Source organism: Pipra filicauda, unplaced genomic scaffold, assembly GCF_003945595.2.
Source record: "Pipra filicauda isolate LSUMZ 115617 unplaced genomic scaffold, ASM394559v2 scaffold484_size733096_pilon, whole genome shotgun sequence".
NCBI lineage: Eukaryota > Metazoa > Chordata > Aves > Passeriformes > Pipridae > Pipra > Pipra filicauda.
In genome coordinates this window covers 269032-295999 of record NW_024104625.1, presented here as the reverse complement: position 1 = coordinate 295999, position 26968 = coordinate 269032, and the positions used below count along the sequence as shown (strand labels likewise).

At 47.7% G+C, this 26968-nt stretch overlaps 1 protein-coding gene across 4 annotated transcripts in view; it reads left to right on the top strand.

The window, feature by feature from the left end:
* NEXMIF (neurite extension and migration factor) overlaps positions 1–26968 on the top strand; it is a 164600-nt gene that overhangs the window by 93272 nt on the left and 44360 nt on the right. For all 4 annotated transcript variants that reach the window (XM_027738825.2, XM_027738824.2, XM_027738826.2 and 1 more), the window contains exon 2: positions 20645–20779. The gene's annotated coding sequence lies outside the window, so the exon portion shown is untranslated. The remainder of the gene's footprint in view (positions 1–20644; positions 20780–26968) is intronic.

Sequence of the window (26968 nt, the reverse complement as noted above, 5' to 3'; positions counted from 1 at the left end):
ATTTTCCTTCTAACTTCATTTGAGATAAAAGCAATGGAACAAAAACCTTGTGAGGTGAGAGGTGCTGCTGTGCACTGAAGGTTCTTGATGAGGATGAGAGAGGGGAAGAGAGACAAATGCATGTTGAGGCAGCATTTCCAAAATATTCCTCCACAGTTTTTCAGGAAAAAAAGACTTTTTTTTTTTTCTGGCTGTACTGTTGTGATCATGCAAGTTCTCTGCTGGTTGTGAAATCCTGGAATTGGGCTGGGAGCCCTGGCTGGAGCTGAGGCAGCTCATCTGCACCTTGGGGACCTGCTGACTGTCTCGCTGTGACTGGTGCTCCATGGGAGTTAACTCAGCACCCACAGAAATCCACCGAAATCCATAATCCTCCAAGTGGGGCTAAGGTGGTTGTTTTTCATGCAAAGAATTGCTGGATTAGATGAAATGCCCATCAAAACTGCAGCTGCCAGGGATTTGGAGGGTGTTACTAATTAAGGGATGTTTGTATTTGGTTCACATGTCAGCGGGAGAAGGAGGAACAATTTCTTCCTTCCTTTTCCCCATCCCTAATCCCTGGCTGAGGCACACCAGGACGGGTTCCATGCTCCTGGGGACGGGCTCTGGTGGCACGTGCCGGCTCACAGGCAGTGCTGTGCTTGGGAGACCCATCCCTGCAGAGCCTGGGGGGCTCCTTCCTGGGGTGCCTGAGCCAGCAGAGCACCGTGGTGCTGGGATGTGCCACTGGCCAGCTGAGAAGGAAGCAGGATTTTTCCAGGTGGCTTAGGAGGATGCAAAGCCAGCAATGGCTGGCTGCCATGGGGGCTTCCAGGGACACTAGAATAAAAGAGGATGTGTTGATGAGTGAAGAACTTTGCCCACTTTTTCTCAAACATCTCACAGTGGTTGTCTGGGATCTGGGCTTGGCCAGGGCTTTCCCAGTTTTTGCATCCCGGGGCACAGCGTGAGTCTGACGCTGCCTCTCCACCAACCCCGCCTGCACTGTTCTCTGTATGAATTCCTTTAGTTTCTCATTGCTCCCAGCTTTAAAACATTCCTTGAGATAATGTCTGTGACGTGAGGCCTTCCTCCATGTCTTCTGTTTCTGTGGCTCCAGACCTCCCTAAATATGTCCCTGGGACAAGTCCTCATCTTTCCACAGGGATTTTATAGGGTAGATTTGGTGGAGCTGGGAACTGTGGAGAGACACAAAACATTTCCGTGCAGTAGCACAGAGATCTTCTTGATTTAGGTGAGAAATAAGTAGCATAAACAAGGCTAACTGTTGCATTAAAAAGCAAGCCAGGGAAAATGTCAATATCCTCCTTCTAAAAGAAAACAAAATGAACCCCCCCCAAACTCTACCTCATCTATGTAACCGCAGGAGCTGGAATATGCAAAATTTCTTCTGTGCCTGTGTAGAGCTTCGGGTGCTCTTTAAAGCTCAGATTGCTTGTTCATATGTGAATTAGTGATAGGATTTCTGTGCTGCTTGTAAGGAATGATGTGGAATTTGTTTCAAAGATCTAATGAGTGCTGGGCTGTCAGTAGCACCGAGCAGCTCTGTCCCACCTGGAATCAGACTCTGTCAAGTATGGCTGTGTTTTGCTTCAAAAGATGCTGTAACCATCAAAGATACTCACTATAAATGATCTGAACGTGTGGATTTTTTTGCTTTACAGCTATTTCTGCATATCCAGTGTATTAAAGGGAATGTGTTTTCCTTGAAGGGGGTAATTTGTGGGTTGGAGGTCTTAGGACATGTGCAAGAGCCCTTTTGCTTTATCTCAGTGTATCTTATTTTGCCCATTTGTGTTTGTTTACTTTTTTTTTTAAAATCAAGTTTAATGCTAAAAGCCATTTATAGAATGGGAATAGTGCAATGCTGAATCCCGAATGATGATAAATACTTGGAGGAGAGAGGATCTCATGTTTCTACCATGAGTAGCTGTCCACACTGAGCAGGACAGCTGGGCAGTGGTACCTGAGAAGCTGTGTGTGTCCCCTGTCTCCTCCAGATGAAAATCCCGTTTTAGTGGAGAGCAGATGCATTCAGTGAAATGCAGCTTATTAAACTATGGGTTTGTTTGGTTCATCACTTTATGTGTGTTAACAGAGGCTCTGTCCTTTTCAGAATTCAGCAGGTTCCTTTCTGCTGCTGGAGAAGTGAGTCAGTACAGTTCCTGCTTTGATTTACAAAATTGGATTTTAATCTCTTTGAAACCATTATGCTAAATCAATTTTTAACATAGCAGAGCAAGGAGGTACAAAGCCTCCCTTGTTCTCTAGTTGTGAACTCTTTGGATGAGCGAGCACCATATAAACAAGACTTAACTGGTGTGTCAGTGGAAGAGCTTTGCCAGGATAGAATCACAGAATGGTTTGGTTTGGAAGGGACCTTAAAGATGTTCCACCCCCTTTCACCCCCCACACCTTTCACTGTCCCAAATTGCTCCAAGCCCTGTCCAACCTGGCCTTGGACACTTCCAGGGATGGGGCAGCAACAGCTTCTCTGGGCAACCTGTGCCAGGGCCTCCCCACCCTCACAGGGAAGAACGTCTTCCTAATATCCAACCTAAATTTCCCTTCTTTTAGTCTGAATCTGTTCCCCCTTCTCCTGTCACTCCAGTTCCTGATGAACAGTCCCTCTCTGGCTTCTCTGTAGCCTCTTCAGATACTTGAAGGTGCTGTGAGGTCTCCACACAACCTTCTCTCCTCCAGCCTGAACAGCCTGAACTTTCTCAGCCTGTCTTCATATCACAGAATCCCAGAATATGCTGAGCTGGAAGGGACCCACAAGGATATTGGAGCTCAACCCTCAGCCCTTCACAGGCCCATCCCCCTGTGCCCCAGAGGATCAGCCAAACCCTCCTGGAGCTCTGGCAGCCTTGGGGCTGTGCCCACTGCCCTGGGAAGCCTGGGCAGTGCCCAACCAGCCTCTGGGGGAAGAACCTTTTGCTGAGATCCAACCTGAGCCTGCCCTGACACAGCTCCAGCCATTCCCTGGCTGCTGTCCCTGGTCCCCCCAGAGCAGAGCTCAGTCCCTGCCCCTCCTCTGCCCCTGCCCAGGCAGCTGGAACTGCACTGAGGTCTCCCCTCAGTCTCCTCTGCTCCAGCTGAACACACCAAGTGCCCTCAGTGTCCTCACATGGCTTCAAATCAAGGCCCTTCCCCATCCTCATTGCCTCCTTTGGACACTCTCTAATGGCTTCAGATACTGATGGAATGAATGGGAGTACAGTTTTGCTCTGCTATGACAATTAGCTCCTGAGGTGCTGACAAAAGTAATAAAGTAAAGGTGTGTTTGCTGCTGCTCCTGGGAGAGCCATCCTTTGGTCATGGAGTGCCCAGGACAGGGGCAGCTGGAAGTGATGACCCTGCCTGTGTTAGTGGTGTCAGTGGCTCTGGCAGGATTTGAGAGGGCTCCATCCTGGTGTTTGGTTTTTTGGGTCCTCCCCCACCCCAGCCCAGCTCCCGAGCTGTCAAGGCATCAGATGAATCACCCCTCTGATGTTTTGGATTTCTGGCAACAGTAGCAATTGGGCAATCCTCCAAATCCAGCAAGAGCACTGATAGTAATGAATGGGAAGCTGACATGATTTCACATGGAAAGCAAGGCAGGAAGAGTTTTAAGATGACTCTGTGTGTAGACATGTCTGCATTTGTCCTTTATTCTCTTCTTCCTTTCCGAAATCTGTGCTATCCCACTGTCTAGCTTGTAAATCAGTCTTGCTGCTGGCAGGGGACAAACCCTATACAAAACACTATGTGTGGATTCCAGCCACAGTAGTTGAGGCTGCTCAAAACTGCACAAAATTCAAGGTTTTTCAGACCCATCCTTCTTGATGCCCATTTTGAGATGCCAATTGCACGTCCTGTTTGTAATCCTCACCCAGGAGCTTCTGCCCTAAACTCTTCGGGGAAGAAAACCTGGAATAGAACATTTATAGGCTTTATGACTTTTAATTAAACCTTGGAGCATGAGACCTTTCAGAAGACTTCACTGACACCTTTTAACAGTCATGTCACTGAGCCTGACCTCATAGTTTTTCCCCTCTCCTGGAAATTTTCCTCTTCTGGAAGATTTAGTCTGTTTTACTCAATTCTCAAGTGAAAAAGGGCATGTGGCATGTTATATTTTACTGAATTCACTTTTGTAAAACCCAAAAATAAGCATAAAAGTTAGTTGCAAGATAACTAGAGTTAGGGAGGAAGATGAAATTTCTTACTCCTTTAAAATCTCCCTTAGGATAAAAAAAAAAACCTCTTTCAAGATTTGGGTGATTTGCTACATAACAAATCTCATTGCCTAAAAGCTGAGGATATTACTGAAACAATAATCCAGAAATGAAGTAGTTGTGTTTTCCATATGTGATGGGTTAAATCCATGGAAGGCCAACATGAGCTCCCAGTTTGTGGGATCTCAGTGTGCCTTGAGTTAGGACAAGACAGTCTGCCTTGGCTGCGAGCAGAGAGCGTGAGCAAGTACAGCCTCCCTGGGCACTTTCTTTTCTCTGCTTTGCCACTGCAATTAAAAGGGACATTGCTTTAATTAATCAATTCATTAATGACAAGAAGGCCAATGGCATCTTGGCTTGTATCAGCAGTAGTGTGGCCACAGGCCCAAGGCAGTGACCACTTCTGTGTGCCTGGCACGGCTGAGGTACCTCGATTCTTGGGGTCAGTTTGGGCCCCTCACTCCAAGAAGGACATGGAGGGGCTGGAGCATGTCCAGGAAAGGGAATGGAGCTGGGGAAGGGGCTGGAGCAGCTGAGGGAGCTGGGGGGGCTCAGCCTGGAGAAAAGGAGGCTCAGGGGGGACCTTCTGGCTCTGCAACTCCCTGACAGGAGGGGAGAACTGGGGGGGGGAGGTCAGGCTCTGCTCCCAGGGAACAAGGGACAGGACAAGGAGAAACGGCCTCCAGCTGTGGCAGGGGAGGGTCAGGTTGGATATTGGGGAAAATTTCTTTGTGGTAGGGGCTGTCCAGCCCTGGCACAGCTGCCCAGGGCAGTGGTGGAGTCCCCATCCCTGGAGGTATTTAAAAGACATGGAGATGTGGCACTTGGGGACACGGGTTAATGGTGGCTTTGGCAGTGCTGGGGAACGGTCGGATCCGGTGATCTTTGGATCATGGGCTCACTGAATCGTTTAGGTTGGGAAATCCCTCCAAGAACCCCAGGGTCAGGACTGTGCTTGTCCTGTCCGTGCTCTGGCACCAGTGCTGGACATTTCTGGTTGGCCTTTATTTCTCATCCTTGGGCTGTTCCTGCCTCTGCAGACCTGCTCTCTTTTTGAATAGTCCAATAACTGAGGTCCTGGGGGCTTTTGCTTTGTTGAAAAAATGTGGTTCTGCTCCCCATTTTAGTTCAAAATGGCAAATTCCACTCCTTTCTAATCCCCATCTAATTTGAGGTGGAACACCTGAATTTGCTAATAATCTCTGATTATTTCATGCTAATCTTGCTGTTCTGGAGGGCGGTTCTGGTTGACATTGAACAGATGACTTATTAATTATTTTCCTTTATATCATTTGTCCTCCAGGCAACACCTTTTGGTCCATGTTTGTTAACTGCACTGTTCAACACTGGTTAGTTCTCTATGCTTTCCTTGCCTGTTGTAGGTAAGATTGCTCAGCATCCCCCAAAAACGTCATTTTCTTTTACTTGGGTAGTGGTTTTACCACATAAATCACCAGTGTCTGGTTGTTTTGCAGGCTGGGGGATGTGTGATGCCCTTTGGAGTAGGCAGCCCAGGCTAAATCCCAGGATAAGGCTTGATGTAGGACTAGCACAAAAGCTCAGGTGGAAGTCACTGGAACCTCACAGTGTTGCCAGTGCTGAAATATAAAAAAAAATATTGAAAATGCTGCACTGAACTACTTAGTTATGAGCCAGGATCCCAAAATAACCACCTTTCAGTTGGTAAAATAAATTATCAAAGTCTTTCAGATCCAAATGTAATGCTTGGGCAAATTAATCCATTGTTGTATTGTTATAGTGCTCTAATCATATTTTTATATAACCCAGGAGTTGGAACTAAGAAGCATTTTGCTGTCAGTGCAAACACAATAATAAGAATAGTCTTAACAAAGTGACGTGCACTTAGTTGACTTTCTGAAATACATTTCAGCGGAAATTACAGATGCTTTTTACTTTTCATTATCATTAAGGTACAAATAACTTCCTTGTATTGAAACCCAGGCTTACTTTATCTGCTTTAATAATTATATTGAGGCTCATTATGGACACCTTGTTTGTAATTCTGGCTTTTCTTATTGAATTCTGAATGTGTTATTACAAAAGTATGTACTTTACCAGATGGAGTATATTATGGCAGCGTTTAGTTCCAGTTGATCTTTTCTAAAGAACACACTGAATGATCTCGGGCTAAATAGAACCGAGACAACATTGAGCTGGATTTTTTTCCTTAAAGCACTTTTCAGGCTGCTTGGAGGGAAGCAGAAGCCAAGAAATGCTGTCGGATTGAGGAGGGCAGCTGGAAGAGGTGGGATGATGAAGACCTGGTGATGAGGAAGAGGTGTGGAAGCTGCATCGCAGGCGGGGGAGACTTTTCCAAGAAAATATCGTAGTTGATGTCAAGGTTGTCTCATTTGCCAGTGGGATATTGCTTTAATGGTGTTCTTTTTTCCTCTCCAGTTTACATAATGAGATCAAGCTAATTAAACCATGTCTAACTCTGGGAAAAGATCAAAATGTGAGCTTTTTTTATTTCTTTTTATTAAAACCTTCACCCTGTAATGGAAGATTATAGGAAGTACTTCACTACCAGTGTATCTTGCTCATCCCTGAGAAATACAGCTCCTCTTTTTAACCAATACCTCCTTGGTTTTAATAGTTTTTTTCTCCTAGTTGATCACGTTTCAGGAATTTGCAGAAGGTGCACACTTGCTGTGGTTGAGTAGACTAGGCAGGGGAACAATAATAAGTAGAGGCAGTGAGGTGTTTAATGCAAAAGCCACTGACGATAAAACCTATTGAAAAGTGTCTTTTTCTGTGAAGTTGTGGAGGAGTCACTTAGGCCAGTTCATTCAACATGTTTCTTGTTCCACACAGCTGACTGACCATGGGGAGACTCAGGGGTCTCCTTGGACCTGAGAATGGTTTTTTTTACAGCCTCCTTAAATTTGAAGATGTTTTTTCCTATCCAGTTTTACTTTCCTAAATAAAACAACAAAGGAAGGGGAGGGGAATGAAAGTATAGGGATTTTTGTTGAGGTCGAATGCAAATAAGGACCCATTGTACTTTAAGAAAATGACTGTCACACTTCATGCTGTGCCAGCAGTCGCAGGTGTCGTGCTGTGTCGGTGCTGGGTGACCACACCGGTGGTCGATGTCTCCTGCAGGTACCATGACTCAGCACTGGCAATCCAGCTGCTGGATTTTCCCCACTGCAAGGTCACAGAGCCCAGTCCCCTCCTGATGTCAATACCTGTATGTTGGTGGCATCATTGCCATCGTGCCACTGCCTGGAGCGACCGCGAGTCTCGATTACGAGAGGTTTCCGGGCTGGTATCGGGGCGAGGAGCTATTGCCAACGTTAATATATTAATGTATTAGATCATCCTAATTATATTTTAAGCTGCAATGACTTCAGAAGGATTGAGAGGCAGTGAGGGCTCTCCCATGCCTTCTCCCCCTCGCAGAGGAGACAAGGTTCAAGTATTATTTTCTCTTCCATAGGGGAGGACCAGCTGCGTCAGGGCTGGGGAGGAAGTTTCTCCTGATTGAGTTGAATCGCAGAGTGGCTTTGAGGTTCCATTCAAATCACTGCAATTTCACTTCCCCCTGTGACAGAGCAAGGAGCTCTCCACTTTGATCCTTCGTGTAGGCTTGGAGGGAAAGAGGGGGGAAAGAGAGAAGGAAAGCTTTTGTTTCATGCATGTTGTGCTGTCCCCAGCTGACAGGGTGTCGGTGTAGCTGTGCTGTGCCAGCCTTACACACCCTGCCAGAGCCCCCGTGGAGCGTGACGGGGCTGGGATGTGCGGGGGGACCGGGCTGTGTCTCCTCTATGATCTGCCTGCATCAGTGACTGTGCCATCTCCTGATGAATAAATTGGCTCCGTGTGGAAGCAGAGCTTGATCCACAGCTCGCAGGGTGCTGCACGAGCCTCTCTTTGCCTTGATGGGCTTTAAATGAGGCCCTGTAAAAAAGCTGATTGTGGGTTGGGTTTTTTTTTAATCTGTGTGAGATCTTAAAATATATTAGGGTTAATGAAATCAGTGAAATTGGGAAGTGCTGCCTGTGATGGACAGATGGCCAAAAGCACTTGGAAGTACAAGTGGTTTTGCAGCAGAAGGAGAGCCGGGATGTGGCTGATGGATCCGCGTGCCGTGGGCATGGACCAGTGATGCAGGAGGAGGGAGTGCCCCGAGCTCCCACCCTGCTGAGGTGATGCTGGTTTGCTTCACCTCAAGGTCCCATTCAAGCCCTCCTCCCATTGTAATAAATTCCATCCCATCCTTGGAGGCAGCATTCGAGCTCCCAAGCAAAATTTATTCTTTGAAATAAAGCACTCCTTGTCATAATTGAGCATATATGTGTACTTTCCTTTCCTGTACAACTCCAGCAGCCACTGAACACACTTAATAATGTTTTTCGCAGTATTTCAGTGGTATGAATGTACATGGAAATTACAGCAAAGGCATCATTTTTTTAACAGCTGTGTTTAGTTGAATAACAGATTTAGAAAGTGCAGACTTTAATTAATCTGTGTTTTCTGCTGGGATTTCAGCACCATCTGATTTACTTTTCATGGCTGAAAAGTGTAATTGTAGTTTTTCCCTTTAGCTGCAAGTTTATCCTCCCAAGAAATCGATTTGATTCTTCTTTTTCTTAAAGCAAACTCAATATCAAACTGATGGTACCTGGAATGCAATACAGGTAATGCACTGGCTCAGGCTGCCGTGGGGTGGAGAACAAATATCTGTCAAATATTTTGCTGGGAAATGCTGCTTTTCCTCCTCCCTGCCTTGCTGTATATCACAGCAAGTATCCAAGTCCCATCCTGTACTCTAGGGCCGGGGACAGTTGGGTACTGGAAGGTAAGGACTGGTATTCCTGAAGAAACCTCTGAGCAGGAAGGATTTTTGTCACCTTTGATGTAATCTTTTTAGTTGGAATTATGACAGGAAGACTCTCCCTCTCTGTGCTTGCTCCTCATTATAAAACATGTTTGTGTGAGACAGTTCTTCAGATGTTCCTCAAAAAATCCTCCCTTGGAGGTGCTGGTGGATGCCTGGGGATCATGCACAGTGGTGGAAGTGGAGTCAGGGGCTGGAGAACCTCGATGATAAATGGCATTTTCTCATGCACTCGTGACCACTCATTGCTGTGTCTCTGTCAGGATCAAAGTGAGTGTTGCAAACATGCAGAGCTTCAGTGCCTCTGGTTTGGGATTTTTCTTTAAAAAATCAGGCTGTTGTGGAAAGGTATCCTTATCCCACCCCTGCTTTTGCCCTGGGACAAGGTTCCCTAAGCTGAGGATGAGGACTTTTGCCTGCAGCCCAGCATGGGGTGGTTGGAGTTGCTCAATCAAGTTGCTCCTCTTGGTGTCTGCCAGAGAATCTGCAGGGAAATGAATGTTATTATTTTGGAAACCCTTGTGTGAACCAGCCCTTTCTTCCCTGTGAGGTGGGAAGGCACTGGCACAGGTTACCCAGAGAAGCTGTGGCTGCCCCATCCCTGGAAGGGACGGGGCTTGGAGCAACCTGGGCTAGTGGAATGTGTCCCTGCCCATGGCAGGGTTTGGAATGAGATGAGCTTTAAAGTCCCTTCCAATCCAAACCATTCCATGATTCCACAAAGAAGAAAAGCTGCTTGGACCCTCCATGAATTGCAGAGTGCTTCCATGTTGCTCGTTCTGAGCTGGGTTGGGGGAAGGAAGTTTTTACAAAATAAGGGCATTACTTGCATTCTTGGAGGCAGTCCATGTAATTTTAGTTACTGTCAGATGTACTTTTCCCCCATTTTTATTTTATTATGTTGGTGTGGGGTTTGATGTCTTAAGGGCTTTGTGTGCGAAGCCCACAGCAGCTGAGGGGAAGCATTGCGTTTGGATTCTGAGTGGAATCTTAGGATGCTAATCTGAGTAAGTTAAAAAAAAAATCTTGATGGGTTTTAAAACTTATTTTAATTAAGGTTTTTCCTTTCATCTCACCAAAGCCCTGAATTAGCTCCTTCATTCTCCCACAAATACAAGCAGTCTCTGCTGGTACAGACACTCACGCATGGAGGGCTTCAGCTGAAGGGTCAAACCCAGACTGGGAAACACCATGTGCCCCAAATGCTGGGGGAATTAAAGCAGGGTTTGGGCAAAGTTAAAAAAGGCCACACTAACCAGCTGCCTGGAGGATGCTGGGGCTCCCCAGCACAGTCTTGAGCTCTCCAGCTTTGTTGAAGAGCGTGGGACTGGGGTAGCTGTTGTTACCAGCCCGAGGAGCTGCGGATGAGACACGGTGGTTTGTTGCTCTGTAGTGGCTTGTCCAGACACTTGTGTCTTTTTGTAGTGCTCCACAAAAACCCCTGGATGGTTTTGCTTCACTCCCTTGAATGGTTTTGCTCCTCTTGTTTTGCCCCATGGGCTTTGCCCTGGGAGGGGTGGGGGACCTGATGCGTGGTGGGAACTGGACACAGCAGGGACTTGGACCCAGGTCTTCCTGCCTGGGAGATGACGCTTGTGAGCTGCTCCGGGTGCCGGGGGTTTCCAAGACATTCCTGATGAGATTTCTGCTAAAACTGGCACATTCTGACACAACGTTTTGGCCTTGATGAACTGGGGGATAGATTCAACACGACTTTTTTTAGTAGCTCCACTCTACAGCACCTGTGCACTCTCCTTGCCATGCATGGTTTTGGCTGGGGCATCACTCAATGGATGATGGTGAGGAGCCCTCCCTGGAGGGGCAGTTGTGACCACGGGTCCCATCCACCACGAGGTGATCCGGGCTGCAGCTGTGCCTCCCTGCTCAGGCCCTACATTCCCTTCCCGCGGGCGTGGGAGCTCCGAGAGGCTGTTTGGAGAGGCTGGTTGGTGGGGTGAGCCGCTCGCTGCAAAGTTTGACCCAGGCACGGTGCCAGCCCGAAGGAAGGCTGACAAGTAATCAGGAATCAAAGGAGCCACCTGCACACCACGGGGAGCCGCTCACCGGGTGGCGAGCAAGCGGTGCCAGCGCTCATCGCCGAGCCTTGTTCTCCAGCCCCGCTTCCCAGGGAGGCAGCACGGGAGGGGGTTGCTCCCTCCCTGGCCTCACCCTGCCCCCAGTGGGGATTTGGAGAGGGATGCGAGGTGGGATCGTGACTGTGTGGATACGCCAGGACACTGCTTCATGTGGGGAGAATCAAGGGGGAATGTTGGGAGTGATGGAGCTGGGCTGGAGCATCTTGGGGATGCTGATGCTGCAGCAGAGGAGAGGGGACAGCCTTGCTGAGCTGAGCCTGTCACCGTGTGAAATTCCCACTCCTTTGGCCGTGTGAACCCACAGGCTGCATCGCCAACAAACAGCCAGGGAGGAAAATAAGGTCTTTTAAAGAGCACTTTTTTATCCTCTGTGGGTTTGTAAGAATGGCCCCGGCGAGGGCGGGAGGGAGGGAGGGAGGCAGAGGGGTGGCGTGATATGCAGATGTCTGTGTCACTGAACACGCACCAGCTGCACTCCCGGGCTGGGCTCACCCAGCTCCCAGGCTGGCAGCTCAATTCCTACTTCAGGGGGCACATGGGATTTGTTTTGGAGAGAGAGATAGCAGGAGATGCGCGTGTGGCCGTGTGCGTGCGCGTAGTTACTTGGGTTTTACGTCTGAGGAAGACATGGAAATTAGCACTGTCCTCCAGCCCTGCAGCCCCACACTGCCCCACACCTGCCACCTGGAGAAGGATCTATCCCAGTATATTGAAGTTTTGGTTCCTTATTAGGGACATTACAGGATAGGCCTTGATAGGGTCTCTTTTAAACAGCTGGCAAGGGAAATTCGCTCCTGTCTTTCTTCCAAGGGTGCACTGGTGGACTGGGAGCAGCCCCTGCCCTCTCCCCGCTGTGCTGACTGGAAGGGAAGGGAAAGCTGGTCTCCAAAGCATGAGCAAAGTGCTGGGAAAGGAAACTCACTTTTGCAAAGCTGGGCCAAAAATGAAGGATTTTTATAGCATACAAATGTTACCTACAGCTATTTATACACCCTTCTCAAAGGCTATTTATACCCTCTCCCTGCTTTTGTGCTGCTGGCTGGAGAATATCCTTATATTAGATGTTTTCAGCAGCGTGGGATGTTCTTCAGCCGTCGCCCGACTGCAGGGCCATATGTTTCCAACACTGTTCCTGGAAGAAGAGGGCAATTCATGGACTGCAACCACTGCCACAGCTGTGAAAGCTGGGTTTGCGTCGTGGATGCCAGTCTGAGTTGCTGCAGTTATGGGGAGAAGGAGATGAACATGCCTGACCACAGTGGTGTTAATGAAAGCAATCAGTTCCTACAGCTGGAGGAGGTGGCTCGTTGCATCAAGGGTCAGGAGTAAGTTTTCCCCCATTTCCCACATTGTGCAGTCGATCAGGAGCAGTGTAAGGTTATTTTATTGTTTCCAGGAGCGCCGGACCCAGGCTCCCTGCGGGAGGTCGCATGCTTGGCTTGCTGCATCATTGATCCAGCCTGCCAGAGAAATTCTTTATTCCTCTTAAATGTGGACTTGCACTTAAAAAGCAAACAATCCTTTAACATTTCTGAGGCTGAAAGCAGCAGAACGAGTGGCTTTTGTCATCAGGGATGCTGTCTTTTCTGATCGCTCTGGGAATCCAAGGGAATGTGCTACCCAACAAAGAGCAATTTTGTTAAAAAAACGGGGAAAAGAGAAGGGATTGGAGCTTCCTGTGCTCTGGATAATTGGGGCTGTCTCCTCTGCAGCTACATGGCACATTGTGACTGGGTTTGGAAGCTGAATGGTTTTCAGGTTTCCCTGATTCACACCATGAAGCTTGCAGTTCGGTCTATACTGGCCAGCACTGGTGTGCTGAGTTTGGCAGCCACCTCTGTTGCAGTCGTGGATATTTGCTTATGGCAGATCAATAAAAATAACTGCACTGTCTTTGGAAAAACATTGTGTCCCATTAAAACACCGGCATCGCATCCAAGATTGGTTTTGTTTTTAGAAATGCTGATGTAATGGCTTTTTGCAGGAGGCTGTTCCCGGAGGAGCCTTTGGGAGCAGAGCCTGGTTTACCTCGACCTCCTGCTTTTGAATTTTGCATTCCTGCAGCTGAGGTTACCTCTGTCAGTGCCCTGTATTTCCAAGGTGTTTTGGTGATGCTGTGTGGGACATGGTGGGTTGTCCTTCTGCCTTGTGACTGCTGCAGGGCTGTGGTGTGGAGGGAGGGGTGCTCCCAGGTGGCTCCTGAGCTTTTCCAGCACTGATGGGGCCAGGACACCTTTGATACTGCTTTTTGAATAGCATGAAATTGGGTGATAAATAACATTTCCTTCAGGTTGGTGCTTGTTTTTCCCTATCCCAAGCTGAACTTTTCTAAGGTTGCCTGCAAGTTCTCTAAGAGCCTGGGCTCTTATTCCCGGTCCCTGCAAGTGCCGTCGCCATCCGATGGGGAGATGTGGGCACATGGTCAGTGTCTGTAAATCCTCTGCTTCTCCCTTCCCCTCACTGCTGTTCTTGTCCCTTTTTCCACGACTACAACCAGAAGACGACTTTTTATCATTATTTTGTGGGGAAAGAGCCTCCTGACTCCTCCTGAACCTGTGAATGGATTTCTCAACCTCCAGCCATCCGAGGCGTAAATGAGATGGGAGCGGGGGCTTCGCACGAATCCCACCTTCCTGCCGGCAGCCCGCTCCTGCCTGCTTCATTTGACATTTTTCTGCCCTAACAGAGATTATTTTTTGATAGATCCCCCCCAAATTTGCTAATTCTTACCACCACTAAGCCAGCACTGCCATTGGCATTGGGAGGTGCAGGCGTTGTGTGGCACGAGGGGCAGGGACCCCCAAATTCCGAACAGTCGTGATTGACTGTGCAGCTTGGGCAAAGTGCATTTGTTGCCTTGGAAACAAATAGCAGCAGTGAACAACTCAATGAAATTTATGGAATCAACTTCAATAAATCTTGATGATAAATGTGCAAAAACATACCCAATTTGATGAAGATCTACACTATGCAGATGTGAAGGATGGTAGTAAGTTATATAACAGCTTCAGTGACAATTTTGGGCTGCCATGGTCGTGTTCCTATAATATGGGCTTTTTTTGTTGTTTCTGAGGAAGCTGTCTGTTTCTTTTCATAGATATGGCATTTAATTTTAATTTCCAGGGTATCTTTAAGTTTAATTGGCATGCTGGATGATTACAGTGGGTTGTTTTGTCTTTTGCAGAGCCTGATTCATATCGAACTCAGGATAAAAATAAAATTGAGAGTGGTGGCAATCCAAGGGAGCACAAAGTGCCATGTCGCCCACCTCCAAGAAGGGTGCAAAATTTCACAAATTAATTAAAGCAGTTATATAGGACATCTCCCTAATTCCTTGTATCTGCCTGTGTTACAGATGAGGACAGGTCAGTGATTTTATAGTTACAGTCGAGCTCTGCAGCGGATTTTATTCTCATGTGGGAAGGTCTCCGTATTTACCTGTGCATAGGAGTGGGGTGTGTTTATTGTATCTCAGCCGGTGATATTTTCTAAAACTGATATTTTTTGTTCCTGGTTTGACCTGTGAATCGATGAGGTTTCAGGAATATCAGTGGACTTGTCTAGAGACTGCATTATAAACCTTTAACACAGCCCTCAATGCAACTCAATGTTTCTCCATTAGTTCCTTTGCCTCTTCTCCTTACAGGCTCTTATTTTCACAATTTTCTGCTAAGTCAGGAAGCACTAGTAATATTTATTTCTTCCTTTCATGGGACTTTGGGCCACAGTTTTGCACTTGCAGCTGTGGTGGAGGGGCTCATGGGGGCTGCCTGGGGCAGTACTGCTCCGTCCCTCCCCTCCTCTGGTTTCTGCTTCATCCACCCTGTGCAAACCTGGGGGTCCTATGGCTGGGACTCAAACCCAAGCCTGGCCTGGTGGGCAGGGGTGTTGCAGAATCACAGAATGGTTTGGGTTGGAAGGGACCTTAAAGCTCATCTTGTTCCACCTCCCTCCCGTGGGCAGGGACACTTTCCACTAGCCCAGGTTGCTCCAAGCCCTGTCCAACCTGGCCTTGGACACTTCCAAGGATCCAGGGGCAGCCACAGCTTCTCTGAGCAACCTGTGCCAGGGTCTCACCACCCTCACAGGGAGGAATTTCTCCCCAGTATCCCATGTAACCCTGCCCTGTGTCAGTGGGAAGCCATTCCCCTTTGTCCAAAGTACCTCTCTTGGAGCCCCCTTAGGTACCAGAAGAGACTCTAAGGAGGAATTGCCTTCCAGTATCTTAAGCTGGTTTCTCTGCAGAGGCACCTTTTGTCCCCACTCTGTCTAGAAGGTACTTTGGTTTTGATGAATATTGGAGGTCTGTAAGACGGACTGGTCATGTTTTAACCTTGTCCCTCCCTTTTCCTCCTCTTACAATCCTGTCGTCTTCTTAGCTTACTCCTGGAATGACATGTTTCTGAACATAAAGCCCTTGGACTATGGGTGAGTGAAAATTCCCAGCTGTAGGGCAGGATCCTGCTCCTGCCTCGGCACCTGGTTTGCTGCCGTTGTTTCACCTGCACCAGTTTGCCTTGTTGTGTGGATCTGCACAGATCTGAGCCAAGCCCTCGAGTTGCTCAGTATCTTCCAGCCCACAAAGTCAGCACTTCCCTGTGTCAGCCCTGCTGTGCTGTAGGGAAATCCCGAGGGATGTTGAGTATCTCGCCTGCAAATCACCCCAGGTCTGCTCCGGTACCGGAGTTTGGAATGTGGCTCCTCAGAACCTGGTGCTTGCCCAGAGCTCTTCACTATAGATTTTAATTTATTTAATGCTGGGTGTCTTCCTAACCTTGGCTGGGATCAAAATCCGAGTTTCCCTTAGATCCAGGTGAGGAGGGCTGGAAACATGAAGGACTTCTCCAGAAACCCCAGGCACATGGGATGGTTTCCGAGCTCCGCTCTGGTGTTTACAGAGCACCAGCTGTGTAAGACAGCTTGAACTCCATTAGGAGCTAAATTTAGTGACTCACTAACTCCTTTTTGATATGTTTTTATAATTTCATTGTATTATGACACTTGGTTTTAAATTTGCATGAGTAAATGAACCTCTCACTAAGTCAGGTAAAAAGATTTTTCACTTATCTACCATGAAATAAGACATGAAAAAAATAGTGAGAGTTGAAAGCAACGTATCCTTGACATATTTAGTTTACATTTTTTCCAACTGTGCTGACTGAACATTTCTAACCATTAATGATCCAATAAAGCTGTTTGTACCACTTTAACAGGCTAAATAATTTCACATTAGGAAGACATTTTGTAATTAATTTTGTATTTTGTGGGAGAACCCTATTTTTGGAAAATATAAATGTACATTTAATTGCGCTCACAATCCAAATTGGAAGATGCAACGAGTGAAAACTGGCCTTTTATGGTTCCACCTCTAAACAGTAAAGTCCATGGAGGCAATTAACAGTAGTGAACAAGTTTAACTGGGGTTTCCATGACTTGTTCAATAAGTTTCCTGCAGGATTGCTTAAAAATATTCCCTGGGCAGTGAAGCTCCTCCGTCTGATGGAAGATCAGACCTCACACCTTCATCCCTGCCATCACAGAGGTTCCACCAGCTTCTGATTCACTAACGTGGATTTATGGTCTGGTTTTTAAAGTGTATCTGAACTTTTATTTAGGATGACCTTGACAAGACCTGAGCAATATTGGGGTCTGCACTTTAAAAGTATTTTTCCCCTCTCATTTCCAGTCCAAGAAGAGGCCACCCAAGGTCCTGCTGCTGATGGGATTTGGGGGATGGATCTGAGGAGCCTCCCTTTGTTTTGGACAGGTGATGAGCAGCAAGGAGATGGCACCAATGCTCCTTCAGTCCTCACCTGGGCTCTGGTGGTGAGCTCATGTGGAGGTGAAAGTTCCGCTGTTAATTATCCAGCTTTTTGACTCTCCTCATCTCTCTGGACATCACTGGCTTTAATTTTTTTTATGTTATTGATATTTTTTCTTTTTTTCCCCCTGTTTCATTAATAGTGACAGATGCTTTTAATTAAAAAGACAAGACAAAACAAAATCCTGAGTAAAACAAAAAGAGAATATTCTAATTTGGCGTGACATTATGAGGCAGGATGGCTCCTGGCATGCAAGGTACGGAAAAGGTCATCTTCCACAGCTCCAGCCTTTTGCAACAGTGGAATTAAGTTCAAACTCAGGCTGGTTTTGAAGTCTTAAGTCTCTCCAGGGATTCCTTTCATAACATCTTCGAACCGGATAACACTACAGTAAATGAAATACACTGCACTGGATTAAAGGGTTATTTCCCCTGTGTGTCGAGCTGACACAGAATCCCAACCCTCAGGTTGCCTCTGAGTTGTCTCTATCTGCTGATACCCTCTCTGCTTTACATAACAGCTCTCAGAGTTTTTGCAGGGAAAGTTTTGCCATTATTTATTCGGCTTCGGCGCTCGGCGTACGCGCAACAGTTTTATGCAGCAAGGAACCAAAATAAAGCAACTAAACAGGAAGAAATTTAACGGGCTTCAAAATGTGAGGGAAGCAATGCAGGGAAGAGTGGAGCTGCCTCTTCAGGTCTGTTATGCTGCTCTATAATTTATACCAAAATACAAACTATCGCGCTCTCTCTGCGTTGCCACTCACATGTTCAGCAGCACAGAGCTTGCAGTAACAACGGGGATGATCTGTGCTACTGTGCTCTTATCTGACTGTACCAACAGCTAAAATTTGTTAGGGATCATTTGCAATGTGTTTTGTTGTAGAACAAATGTTCATTTTGACTTTGAACTTGGTGCCTGCTGCAGCTCGTGCAGATTGTGTCGAGTGCCGGGTATCAAACCGCTGCCATCTGCACCGTGCCAGGGACCACCGTGGCTGGGCTCCAGAGCACGTCCTGCCTCTCCGCACCGGGGAAAGATGGGTGGCTTTAAAGATCAGAGCATTGGCTCCTCCAGCTCCGTTGTGCCGTGGCCAGTGCCCCGGGACAGGGTGGCCTCTTGGTCCTGGGGAAGGTGTTGACTCCAAGCTTGGGATGGCAAATCCCAGTGGGTGTTTATTGAACCCACTCTGGAACTGAAGAAATTGTCTTGGTCCTTTGTTTCCCCCCACCAAAACACCAATTAAAGACCACTCTGAAAGCACGGGAAGCCTGTGAAACACAAACTCTGTGATAAATTTTTTTGACAGTAAAAAAGAAGAAAACTATTTCTTCTCCCTTCTTGTCTCTTTCCGTTTTCTTTTATCCAAGGTGGTCCAGGGCTGACTGGATCAGATGGAAAACTGAAGTTGTCTTATAAAGTGTTTATACAAGATAAAGTGCATCCTTTGCATTCTTGATACATTTGGGTTTGGTAGAAGCAGGGCACTGTGTCTGTGTGTCCGTGTGTCCCTCTGGGTTCTGTTCTCTGTGCTGAATCTCTTCTGCCTCCGTGGCTCAATATCCTCCCGCACCGTGTTTTTCTCTGGACGTGCTTGTGGATACTGCTGGAACAACCACTGCTCCTCTTAACCAACCCCAAACCCCTCTCCTGAGAGCTCATGGGATGGGTGGGGGCTGCTGCTCTTCACGAGGGTGGGGAGGTGCCTTCTTTCCTCTCCCTGGTCGTGCTTCTGCTCCACAAGTTGCAAACATTGTTTGTCTCCGTTAGCTTTTGGGTGAGGTGCTGAGATCTGCACACTGACCTGTGGCTCTGTGGGAGGTGTTCACCAGGATTTGTCTGTGCTGAGGGGTTTCTGCTGGCGAGCTCCTCTAGGACGTGTCCCTGCAGGCATCGGGTTCCTGACTTTCCAAGTGTTATTCACATATAACCCCCCCCACATTAAAAACCTGGGGGGAATGATACTTTGGGGTTTCTGCTGTCCACGAGTAATTAAAATCAGTGACATTTTTAGATTTACCTCTAACTGAACAACCTGGGAGGAGGAGCAGGGGCAGGGAGTTGCATGTGCTGCTTTTCTGGGTGGCTGGAGGTCCCCGCGCCGTGGCCTCCAAGAGGGTCTGTGTCTGTCCAGCTGGAAAAGCTGGGACATACTGAAAATATGCTCTGGGCTTTAGCACTTCCTCCAGATTATTTCTTCAAGTATTTAAAAATATATTTTATAGCACTAAAATAAATGTTAATGAGTCTGCGTTTCTTAGGGCTAACAATAGTATTTCTATTTCAATCCAGCAGCCTGGCAGGGTGTTTGGTGATGGAGGGGCTGGATGTGGAGACCTGACTGTTTCTTTTTGACTTGGTCCTAGATGTCTTGAGCAGTTTTATTCTCTTGTGCTTTACTTGCCCTGTTCTGCTAAATAGCAGTGAAAAGCTTCCTTGCTTTGTTCAAGTGCCTGGGATTTATCAAAGGCCTCTGGGCAAGTGTTAAATGCTGATCTGGGTATAAAAAGTGTTATTTAGTGTTATGTTTTTACCTCTTCAATGTATTTTTACATACTCCTTGAGGTGACCTTTGTGATTTTCCAACCAAAGAGACAGTCTCCTTGACTCAAGGATTTGGTTTTTTCCACTAGCTGGCATGGCATCTCTGAAGTAATTTTGTAAACATGCTTTTCAGGCGTGTTTTTGGTGTTTGGGCTGGGGCTCACAGTGCTGGAGGTGCCAGTTGCATCCAGAGGATGGGAGAGTTGCCATGAGAAAAATAATAGCATGGAAGTCAGTTCCTGTCATTCCTCATCTTGGTTCTTTTTCTCAGTTACGATGAAATGATATTTAAGGATCCCAGGCTGCCAAGTAAGATGGACAGGGATTTGGGGAGGCACCCCAAGAGTTTGCACGGGAGCAGGGCCTGAGGTGTAGGAGGAAATGGGATGGCAGGAATTCAGCCTTGGCATGGAGTCAAAGGCAGCAGCCCTGCTCCGAGCAGCTGCGTAGCCAGGGCTGCAGGAGGCCAAATGGTTTGTTTGTCTGTTTATATGGATGTGTGGGGCTGTGGAGGGGAAAACCACTTAGCAGAAATTCTACTATTAAAGCAGATGGTGGGAGATTAATCTGGTTTTTAGGGGGGTGCTTCCTGGTACAGTGACCAAATTATTAATCCCTTCCTGTTCTAGGAGTCCTTCCATCATTCCAGGGGATGGGGGAATTGTGTCTTCTGAAACTCGGCTCCTTCCCTGCTTTCTCACAAGCCAATGTGGTATTTTGGGAAGCAGAAGAGCATTTCTCGGGGTTGTTGCTGCAGTTTCTCTGCCCGTGGTGCTTCCACGCTGCTCAAGCCCTTTCCGGTGCTCCCAGGGCAGTTCCATGGGCTCCTGCAAACCGGCAGCAGCCCCTTTGCTGCTGCTCAAATGCTGGTTGTTATCCTAGATTTCCTTTTTCTCCTTCCATTTTAGAAATTGCTCTTTTTTTCCCCCCTGCCGTATCACTGACAGCCACATTCTCCTTGACAGTTGTGATATTTGTATGTGTGCGTAAAAACAGTAGGAAGCATTTATGTAGGTGTCACTAATTTAATTTAATATAATCTGATCTGTATGTATAGAGAGGACTGTTCTGACTGAAATGCTTCTCTTTATTTTGCAGTCTTCATCGTCATCAAATACAACTCCTTTCATTCTCCTCTTCCATTCACCTACCCAAAGACCAAATCTGGAAATAGTAACCAAAAGAGAAGCCCACGTCACACACAGAGCAGGGAAAGGTTGAAATAATTGAAGGGTAAGTAATTTTTTTCACCTTTATTTTGTGTGTAAAGCCACAATAGTAAGTGCAGGACTGTGTAAAGAAGCTGTTAAGCACATGCACAGCTGCTTTGTGTGCAAGGTGGAAAAAATGACTGAAATGCTGATTTGGTGGTGAAAGGAAGGTATTGCAGGTGAGAAGGTGCCCAGAAGGGCAGCGTGCCGGTGGTTTGGAATGTTGGTACTGCCAGTTTGGAGTATTGGTACTGATTCTTCTCAGCCTGGATCCATCTCTGCTCCTGCCTGGGTGGGAGCAGTGGCTCTGCACAGGGTGGGGGCTTGGCATGGCTTTGGCTGGTCTGAAGGAGGTTCCCAGCTGAGCAGGAGCTGGGAGATCGGAGTCTCCTGCTGCTGAAGAGCTCTCGTGTCATTTCCTTTCTCTCTCCCGCTTCAAACCTCTCTCAGCTGGGCTGGGGATCCGTGTGCACGGGGCAGGATGTTTTGCCTTCTGCTGGTTTCTGCAGTCCCTCGGTTCTGGGGGCTCCACGAGCTTTTCCTGGAGAGCAACCCGGCGGTGCCTGTGCCGGGATTTTCTGAAGGAAGGCGTTGATGGGGGCTGGAGGAGGGACAAACCCGCCTGGCAGAGCGGGGAGGGCCTTTCAGTACAAATGTTTCTCTTAAGGCTTTTCTTTTGCTGCGAGGGTGGCGAATAAAATAGGAGGAGACAGAAAATCAGCTTTTGTGAAATTCAGAACCCTGACTGAAGCATTAGTAAGCTCCAAATGTTAGGGAATGCGTTTCCCCGCCCCATTCCCAGTTCTGTGCTTGCATATATTGCATTTCCACACGTGTTCTTGTGTAGATGGACAGGAAATGCCTTCACTTACATGCGAGATCTTCTTTTTAAACATCTGGATTTTCTGGTTTATTGCTGCTGTGGGGGTTTTTTTCTTACCCCTGCAGTGTTAGTTCATGCAAAATTCATATCTGGGAAGGGCATCTTAAATCCCTGCTTCTGAGTCAAAAAGGGAAAGTATGGAAGTGAAAAGAGAGATTGTATCATTTAAGAAATATGATTCATGAATTAATCCTCGTCTGCTCCACCATCTGTGGTGTGTGTTTCAATACAAAAATCCTTGGTTATATCTCTTTAAAAAGCTTTTTTCTTGCTGACTGCCTGAGTTTGCTGCAGCACTAATGGGGAATTAGCTTCTTTTGGAGGAGAGAGTGGAGATTTTTATTCACAGCCTGGACAGGTTGCCCCAACCTGTGTCCAAGCTGTAGGTCATTGAGAGGGATGCAGAGCTCTGTTTTTTGGGGCTGCCAGCTCTCTGTGTAATGCCATGAGCTTGACATGCAGGGAGAGCCTGTGCATGGCTGCTTTGTGCTGTGGAAGCGTGGATGGATCTCCCACCAGGATGGAGGGGATGGAGCAAGATACGGGCAGTGATGGCAGGAGGTGCAGGCAGCCATTAGATCCTTCTGCAAAAACAAGTGACTGTTTCTAAAAATGGACTGGGAGTGTATTTTGTACTTGATGCTCCAGGAAATAAAGGATTGAGGTAGTCCCTATCCTCTGCTTCCTAGTGATGTTAATGTAATCTCTCTGTAGATATGAAGAAGGGGAAGGTTACCCATCATTGCCCCAAAGAGAAGCTGTCACACTTTGTGCCTCCATGAGAAATGGAGAATGAAAGGGCACTGGAGTTTTTGAGGGTGACTTGAGAAGAATCTTCTTTTTCTGATTTGGTCTTTTGAATTGTTTTCCAGCTTTTTGCGGGGAACAACTTTCCTTTTTAAATATATTTCTCAGGTTCCTGTTCCTGAAGCAATGCACCTGGATTGCTGCTGGGGTCAGACCCGAGATGTGTGAGCCCTTTTCCTCCTTCCTGGAGAGTCCCCAAGCAGGTCCATTTCCTGGCCTGGGGCACTTGCTGCCCATCACTTTTCTCCCATGCCTCGGGTGAGATGCTGGTAAAAGCCTGAGTGTTTTCCTCGTTGTTCTGGAGGAGGATCCGAGGGGCTGGAGATGGAGAGTGGCTGGATGGCCCCAGCCCCTGGCACAGCTCACGGTGGCCTCAGCCCTTCTGTGCCAGTGGCCCCGCTGTGAGCACAGCCCTGGAGAGCTCCCGGGCTCCGATAACGCTGATGGATGGAGGTTATCCAGGAGCTCAGCACCACGCTGAAATATTGCGGGTTTATTGCCGTTCCATTCATCCTGCTTTCACGCCTTTCTGCCTCCCTGACTCATTGCCACGCGGCCTCTGCCTGCAGCTCCTGTTTGCTGGGGGAACACCCACTGGACAGGATGGGAGTCTGGCAAAGCTCTGGTGCTTCTTTTTTTAATCGAGCATCTAAAGCCAGGACGGGAAAGTCTTTTGTTGGAAGCAGGAATACAGTGTTTGAATGAAGGAGGATGTGGGGGATGCTCTGCCCCACAGCCAGGTACTGAGCTCTCTTAGGCTTTGCATGGTCCCTAAGGAACGTTTTCCTATTCCTCTGTGATATCACAAATCCCTTTCTACCCACTCACTGGGAAGTCCTTGGACGTGCAGGCATGACATGGAAAGTAAACTCCAGTATCCCAAGATACTGTAAATAGCTGTGTCTTAAGGGAAAATGGTGTCAGCAACTGTTTAACCCAAATTGGAATTCGGCTGAATTACATCCCTACCCCAGCAACAGGACCTGAGGGAATGGCTGGAGCTGTGCCAGGGAGGGTCAGGTTGGATCTCAGGACAAGGTTCTTCCCCCAGAGGGTGGTTGGGCACTGCCCAGGCTCCCCAGGGCAGTGGGCACAGCCCCAAGGCTGCCAGAGCTCCAGGAGGGTTTGGGCAACGCTCTGAGGGACAGAGAGGGATTGTTGGGGTGTCTGGGCAAGGCCAGGAGCGGGTCTGGATGATCCTTGTGGGTCCTTTCCAGCTCAGGATGTTCTCTGATTCTCTGACATACTTCTGCATGGAAAGTACTCATGGGAATGCAAACCAGGATGGGCACCCAGCTTTCTGTCCACCTCACCCATGCAGACACACCTTGTCTTCCACAGCTTTCACCAGGAACTCTGGCTCGTTTGTATGCCTTTACATTATTTTGCAATTTTGCTTATTACTTAATTGCTTCAATCATATATATTTTTAGTGAGAGTTTCTAGGCTTGTTTACCATTTTTTATCTGTTCTGTGCTACAGTCTGGGTTAGTCTGAGAAGCAGAGATTGTTTGCTGGGGTCTCTTCTGCAAACCTACACCTCTTCAGGTGTGTGCTGGTCCTTCCTGTGCCAATTGACAGCAGTAATCACATGGCCAAGGTCTCCATAAAATGAGGCTTGTGGACTTTGTTCCTTGAGAAGGTCCTGTGCTTGCTTACATGGCCAGTGTTAGCATTTTGCAGAATTTTGAGCCCCCACAGAAACTCTGCTGGTAAAAAAACCCAACCAAGCCAACAGGAGGTAAAACAAATTCTGGCAAAAATGGGAGACAGAAGCAGTCCAAGCATTTTGACAAGCAGATTCCATTAGCCATAGATTTTACTTTTTATTTTAAGCTTTGACTAAAAATCAGCAGTTTTTACTTAAAGAAAAAAAAAGACTATTATTTCTACTACAGAGGGGGGTTGTAAATGAGGGGTCTGGTGGATTCCCCCAGCTTCTCCTCCCTGCCTTTGCAGGATGCCCTGATCACCAAGGGTCCCCTGGGAGGGTGACAGTGCTGGTGGCAGAGAACACGTGACTTTCCTCCAAGGTTTCTTGTGGGCAGCTCACGGAGAGAGAAGCATCGATTCCCCCTCTATTCTTTAGGACCCCAGTGAAACAGCTGCTTGTTTCTCCTAAACAATTATGCCAAGATGGAAATTGGCTTGTGTCTGTACGGACTTTCTGGACGGGGAAAATTCAGCAGTAATAGCTGGAAAAATAATATGGGCTATGAGATAATAGATGCCTAAGGGATAAAATTAAGCAGTATTTTACAACCAAGGAAGAGGGTTTGACAATAAATAGTTTGCCTTTGACTTCCTTTTTGTTTGCCAGAGGAGTGATGTTGTTTTGGAGAGGTTGTTCTGGGATGTGTTTTCCAAACAGATATAGGAAAATAGTGAAGGTGTGGGGGTTTTTCATTCCTCCCTCCTGCTGCTGCCAGGGCCGGGGTGCAGCACGTTGGCACTGATGGCACGTTGACTGTGACAGGGATGTGACACTGGAGCTTCCTATGGGAAATCCCAGCAGTGCAAGGGGATGTTTAGAAGAGAACAGCGACGTTTACCCAACAAAGCGGGAACAGGATTGGTTTTAAATGCCACAGGGAACCCAGAAAGCTTAGGAAGGGGAGGTGGCATGTTCGGCACCCCGACAGGGTCCCAGAGGAGTTTATTCCTGATCTCCCTGTGTTCTTGTGTTGCTGCTTGGCAGCCTTGGGCTGTGCAGAAGCCCATTCCCAATAATGCCATGACAGTGGGATTTGGTTTTGTTCTGCTGTCCCTCCACATGTGCTTTTCCATAACAGCTCTGTGAGCACCTTGCTAATGGGGTCGTGTGGAAATGCTCTTTTCTCCATTTTGGGAGGCTCATACCACCGTCCCCTTCCACTCCTGCATAGGGAATATGCAAGCTGGGCTGGGAAGATGCCTTGGTTGCCTCCTGGTGCCAGTGGTAAACGTTCTGGAGAGTGCAGGGCTCGCACTCTGCTCCAGGGGCAGCATCACGGGCAGGACTTGCTCATCTTCACTTTGCAGGGAGTAAAAGCACAGTTCAAACAGAACTGCAAACCCTAATCCACCTTCCCGGAGATGGATTTGGGTGCAGCAGGTTGAGATATGAGGTCTTTAGCCCAGGCCAGCTGCTAACAGCTTTTAATTTCCCAAACCTCAGGGAAAGCCTCCCTGCCAGGTGGGGGGATTTCCTCAGCACCCGTGGGACATGGGACAGCCCCAAGGTGCCGAGTGCTGGCCGTCCCCATGGGCTGAGGGGGGACTTAGGATGCTCAGCACCTCTGACAATGAGGCCAAACTCTCGTGCATCCAAGACAGAATCATTAAGTCGCTGTTGCATTAAGACTCTGTTTTTATTCATGGAGTGTAATGTGATTCATTTGCCCTTTTGCTCTCGTGTTGAGAAGGCAGTCATCTCGTATGCATCGCTGGCTGCAGGCAGAGCTCTAGTTATTTATTATTTTTAGGGTTTGGGGATGTGAGGGAGCAGACATTTTCATCATGTGCAGAGTGGCCACAGAGTCGAGACTCATCTGGTTTTTTTGTGGCTGCAGAAGCCAGTGCTGGCCACACTCTCCCAGCCCTGGCTGGGAGCATTTACCTGAGCTCAACTGTTCTTCTCCAAGCTTCAGGATCCTTTATCCTGCTCCAGCCTCTGTGCCAGGGCAGCACTGGAGCCCCTGCACCTCGCCCAGGGCCTGGGCTGGGAGCACGAGGGACACGCTGGGGTGTGTTGCTGAGCTCTGGGGGAGCAGCATCCTTTGGGGTCCCAGTGACACCCAGTCCCCAGCAGCTCCTTGCAGAGCAGTGAGTTAAGCCATTTGCTGAGGAACACTTAAGTGCCTCAGAACCCAAACCCTGGGCTTAAGATGTGGCACAGGATGCTGCTGATCCATGGTGGGGTGTAGGATGGGACCCTGCTCTGCTTGATGAACTGATTAAAAATGAGCGAAGGAGACTGTGGGTCCTCACTACTGCTTGGTGCAATTAACTGCAGCCAAGGGAAGTTATTCTTCCTTGGAGTTAAAAATAAAAAAGACACCAAGCAAGAAAAGAGTACAGAACACCAAAGAATGGAAAAAATACAATTCTTTTAAATGTTAGCATGGGGAGCATTAACTAAGCCACTAATTCCAAAAGAATGATGATGAGTAAACAGTTGGAATTACTGCCTCTTGTAGTGGGACAGGCCTGGAGCAGTTCAGCTCCTTGTGTTGGATCTCCACCTGCAAAACAAGAGGCAAGAAATTCCTCTCCAGCCCTGACTGTCCTGGGCAGCCCTTTTTAAGCACAAAGCTCTGAACTTGGTCTTGCTGTCAGATTCCAAGCAGTCCCACTGCAGGGCACAGTGACCGTCTCAAAGTCCTCAGGTGACCCTGGATTTCTGGCACTGCAGGGTCACAGTACGTGTACAAATCAATAAGGCAGATTTTAGAAGCAAAGGGCAGGAGGAGGAGGAGAGTTAACTGCATGTGTTTCTTTTTGGTTTTGCCTTGTTCTTTTCTTCCTTATGTTTTTTTCCTC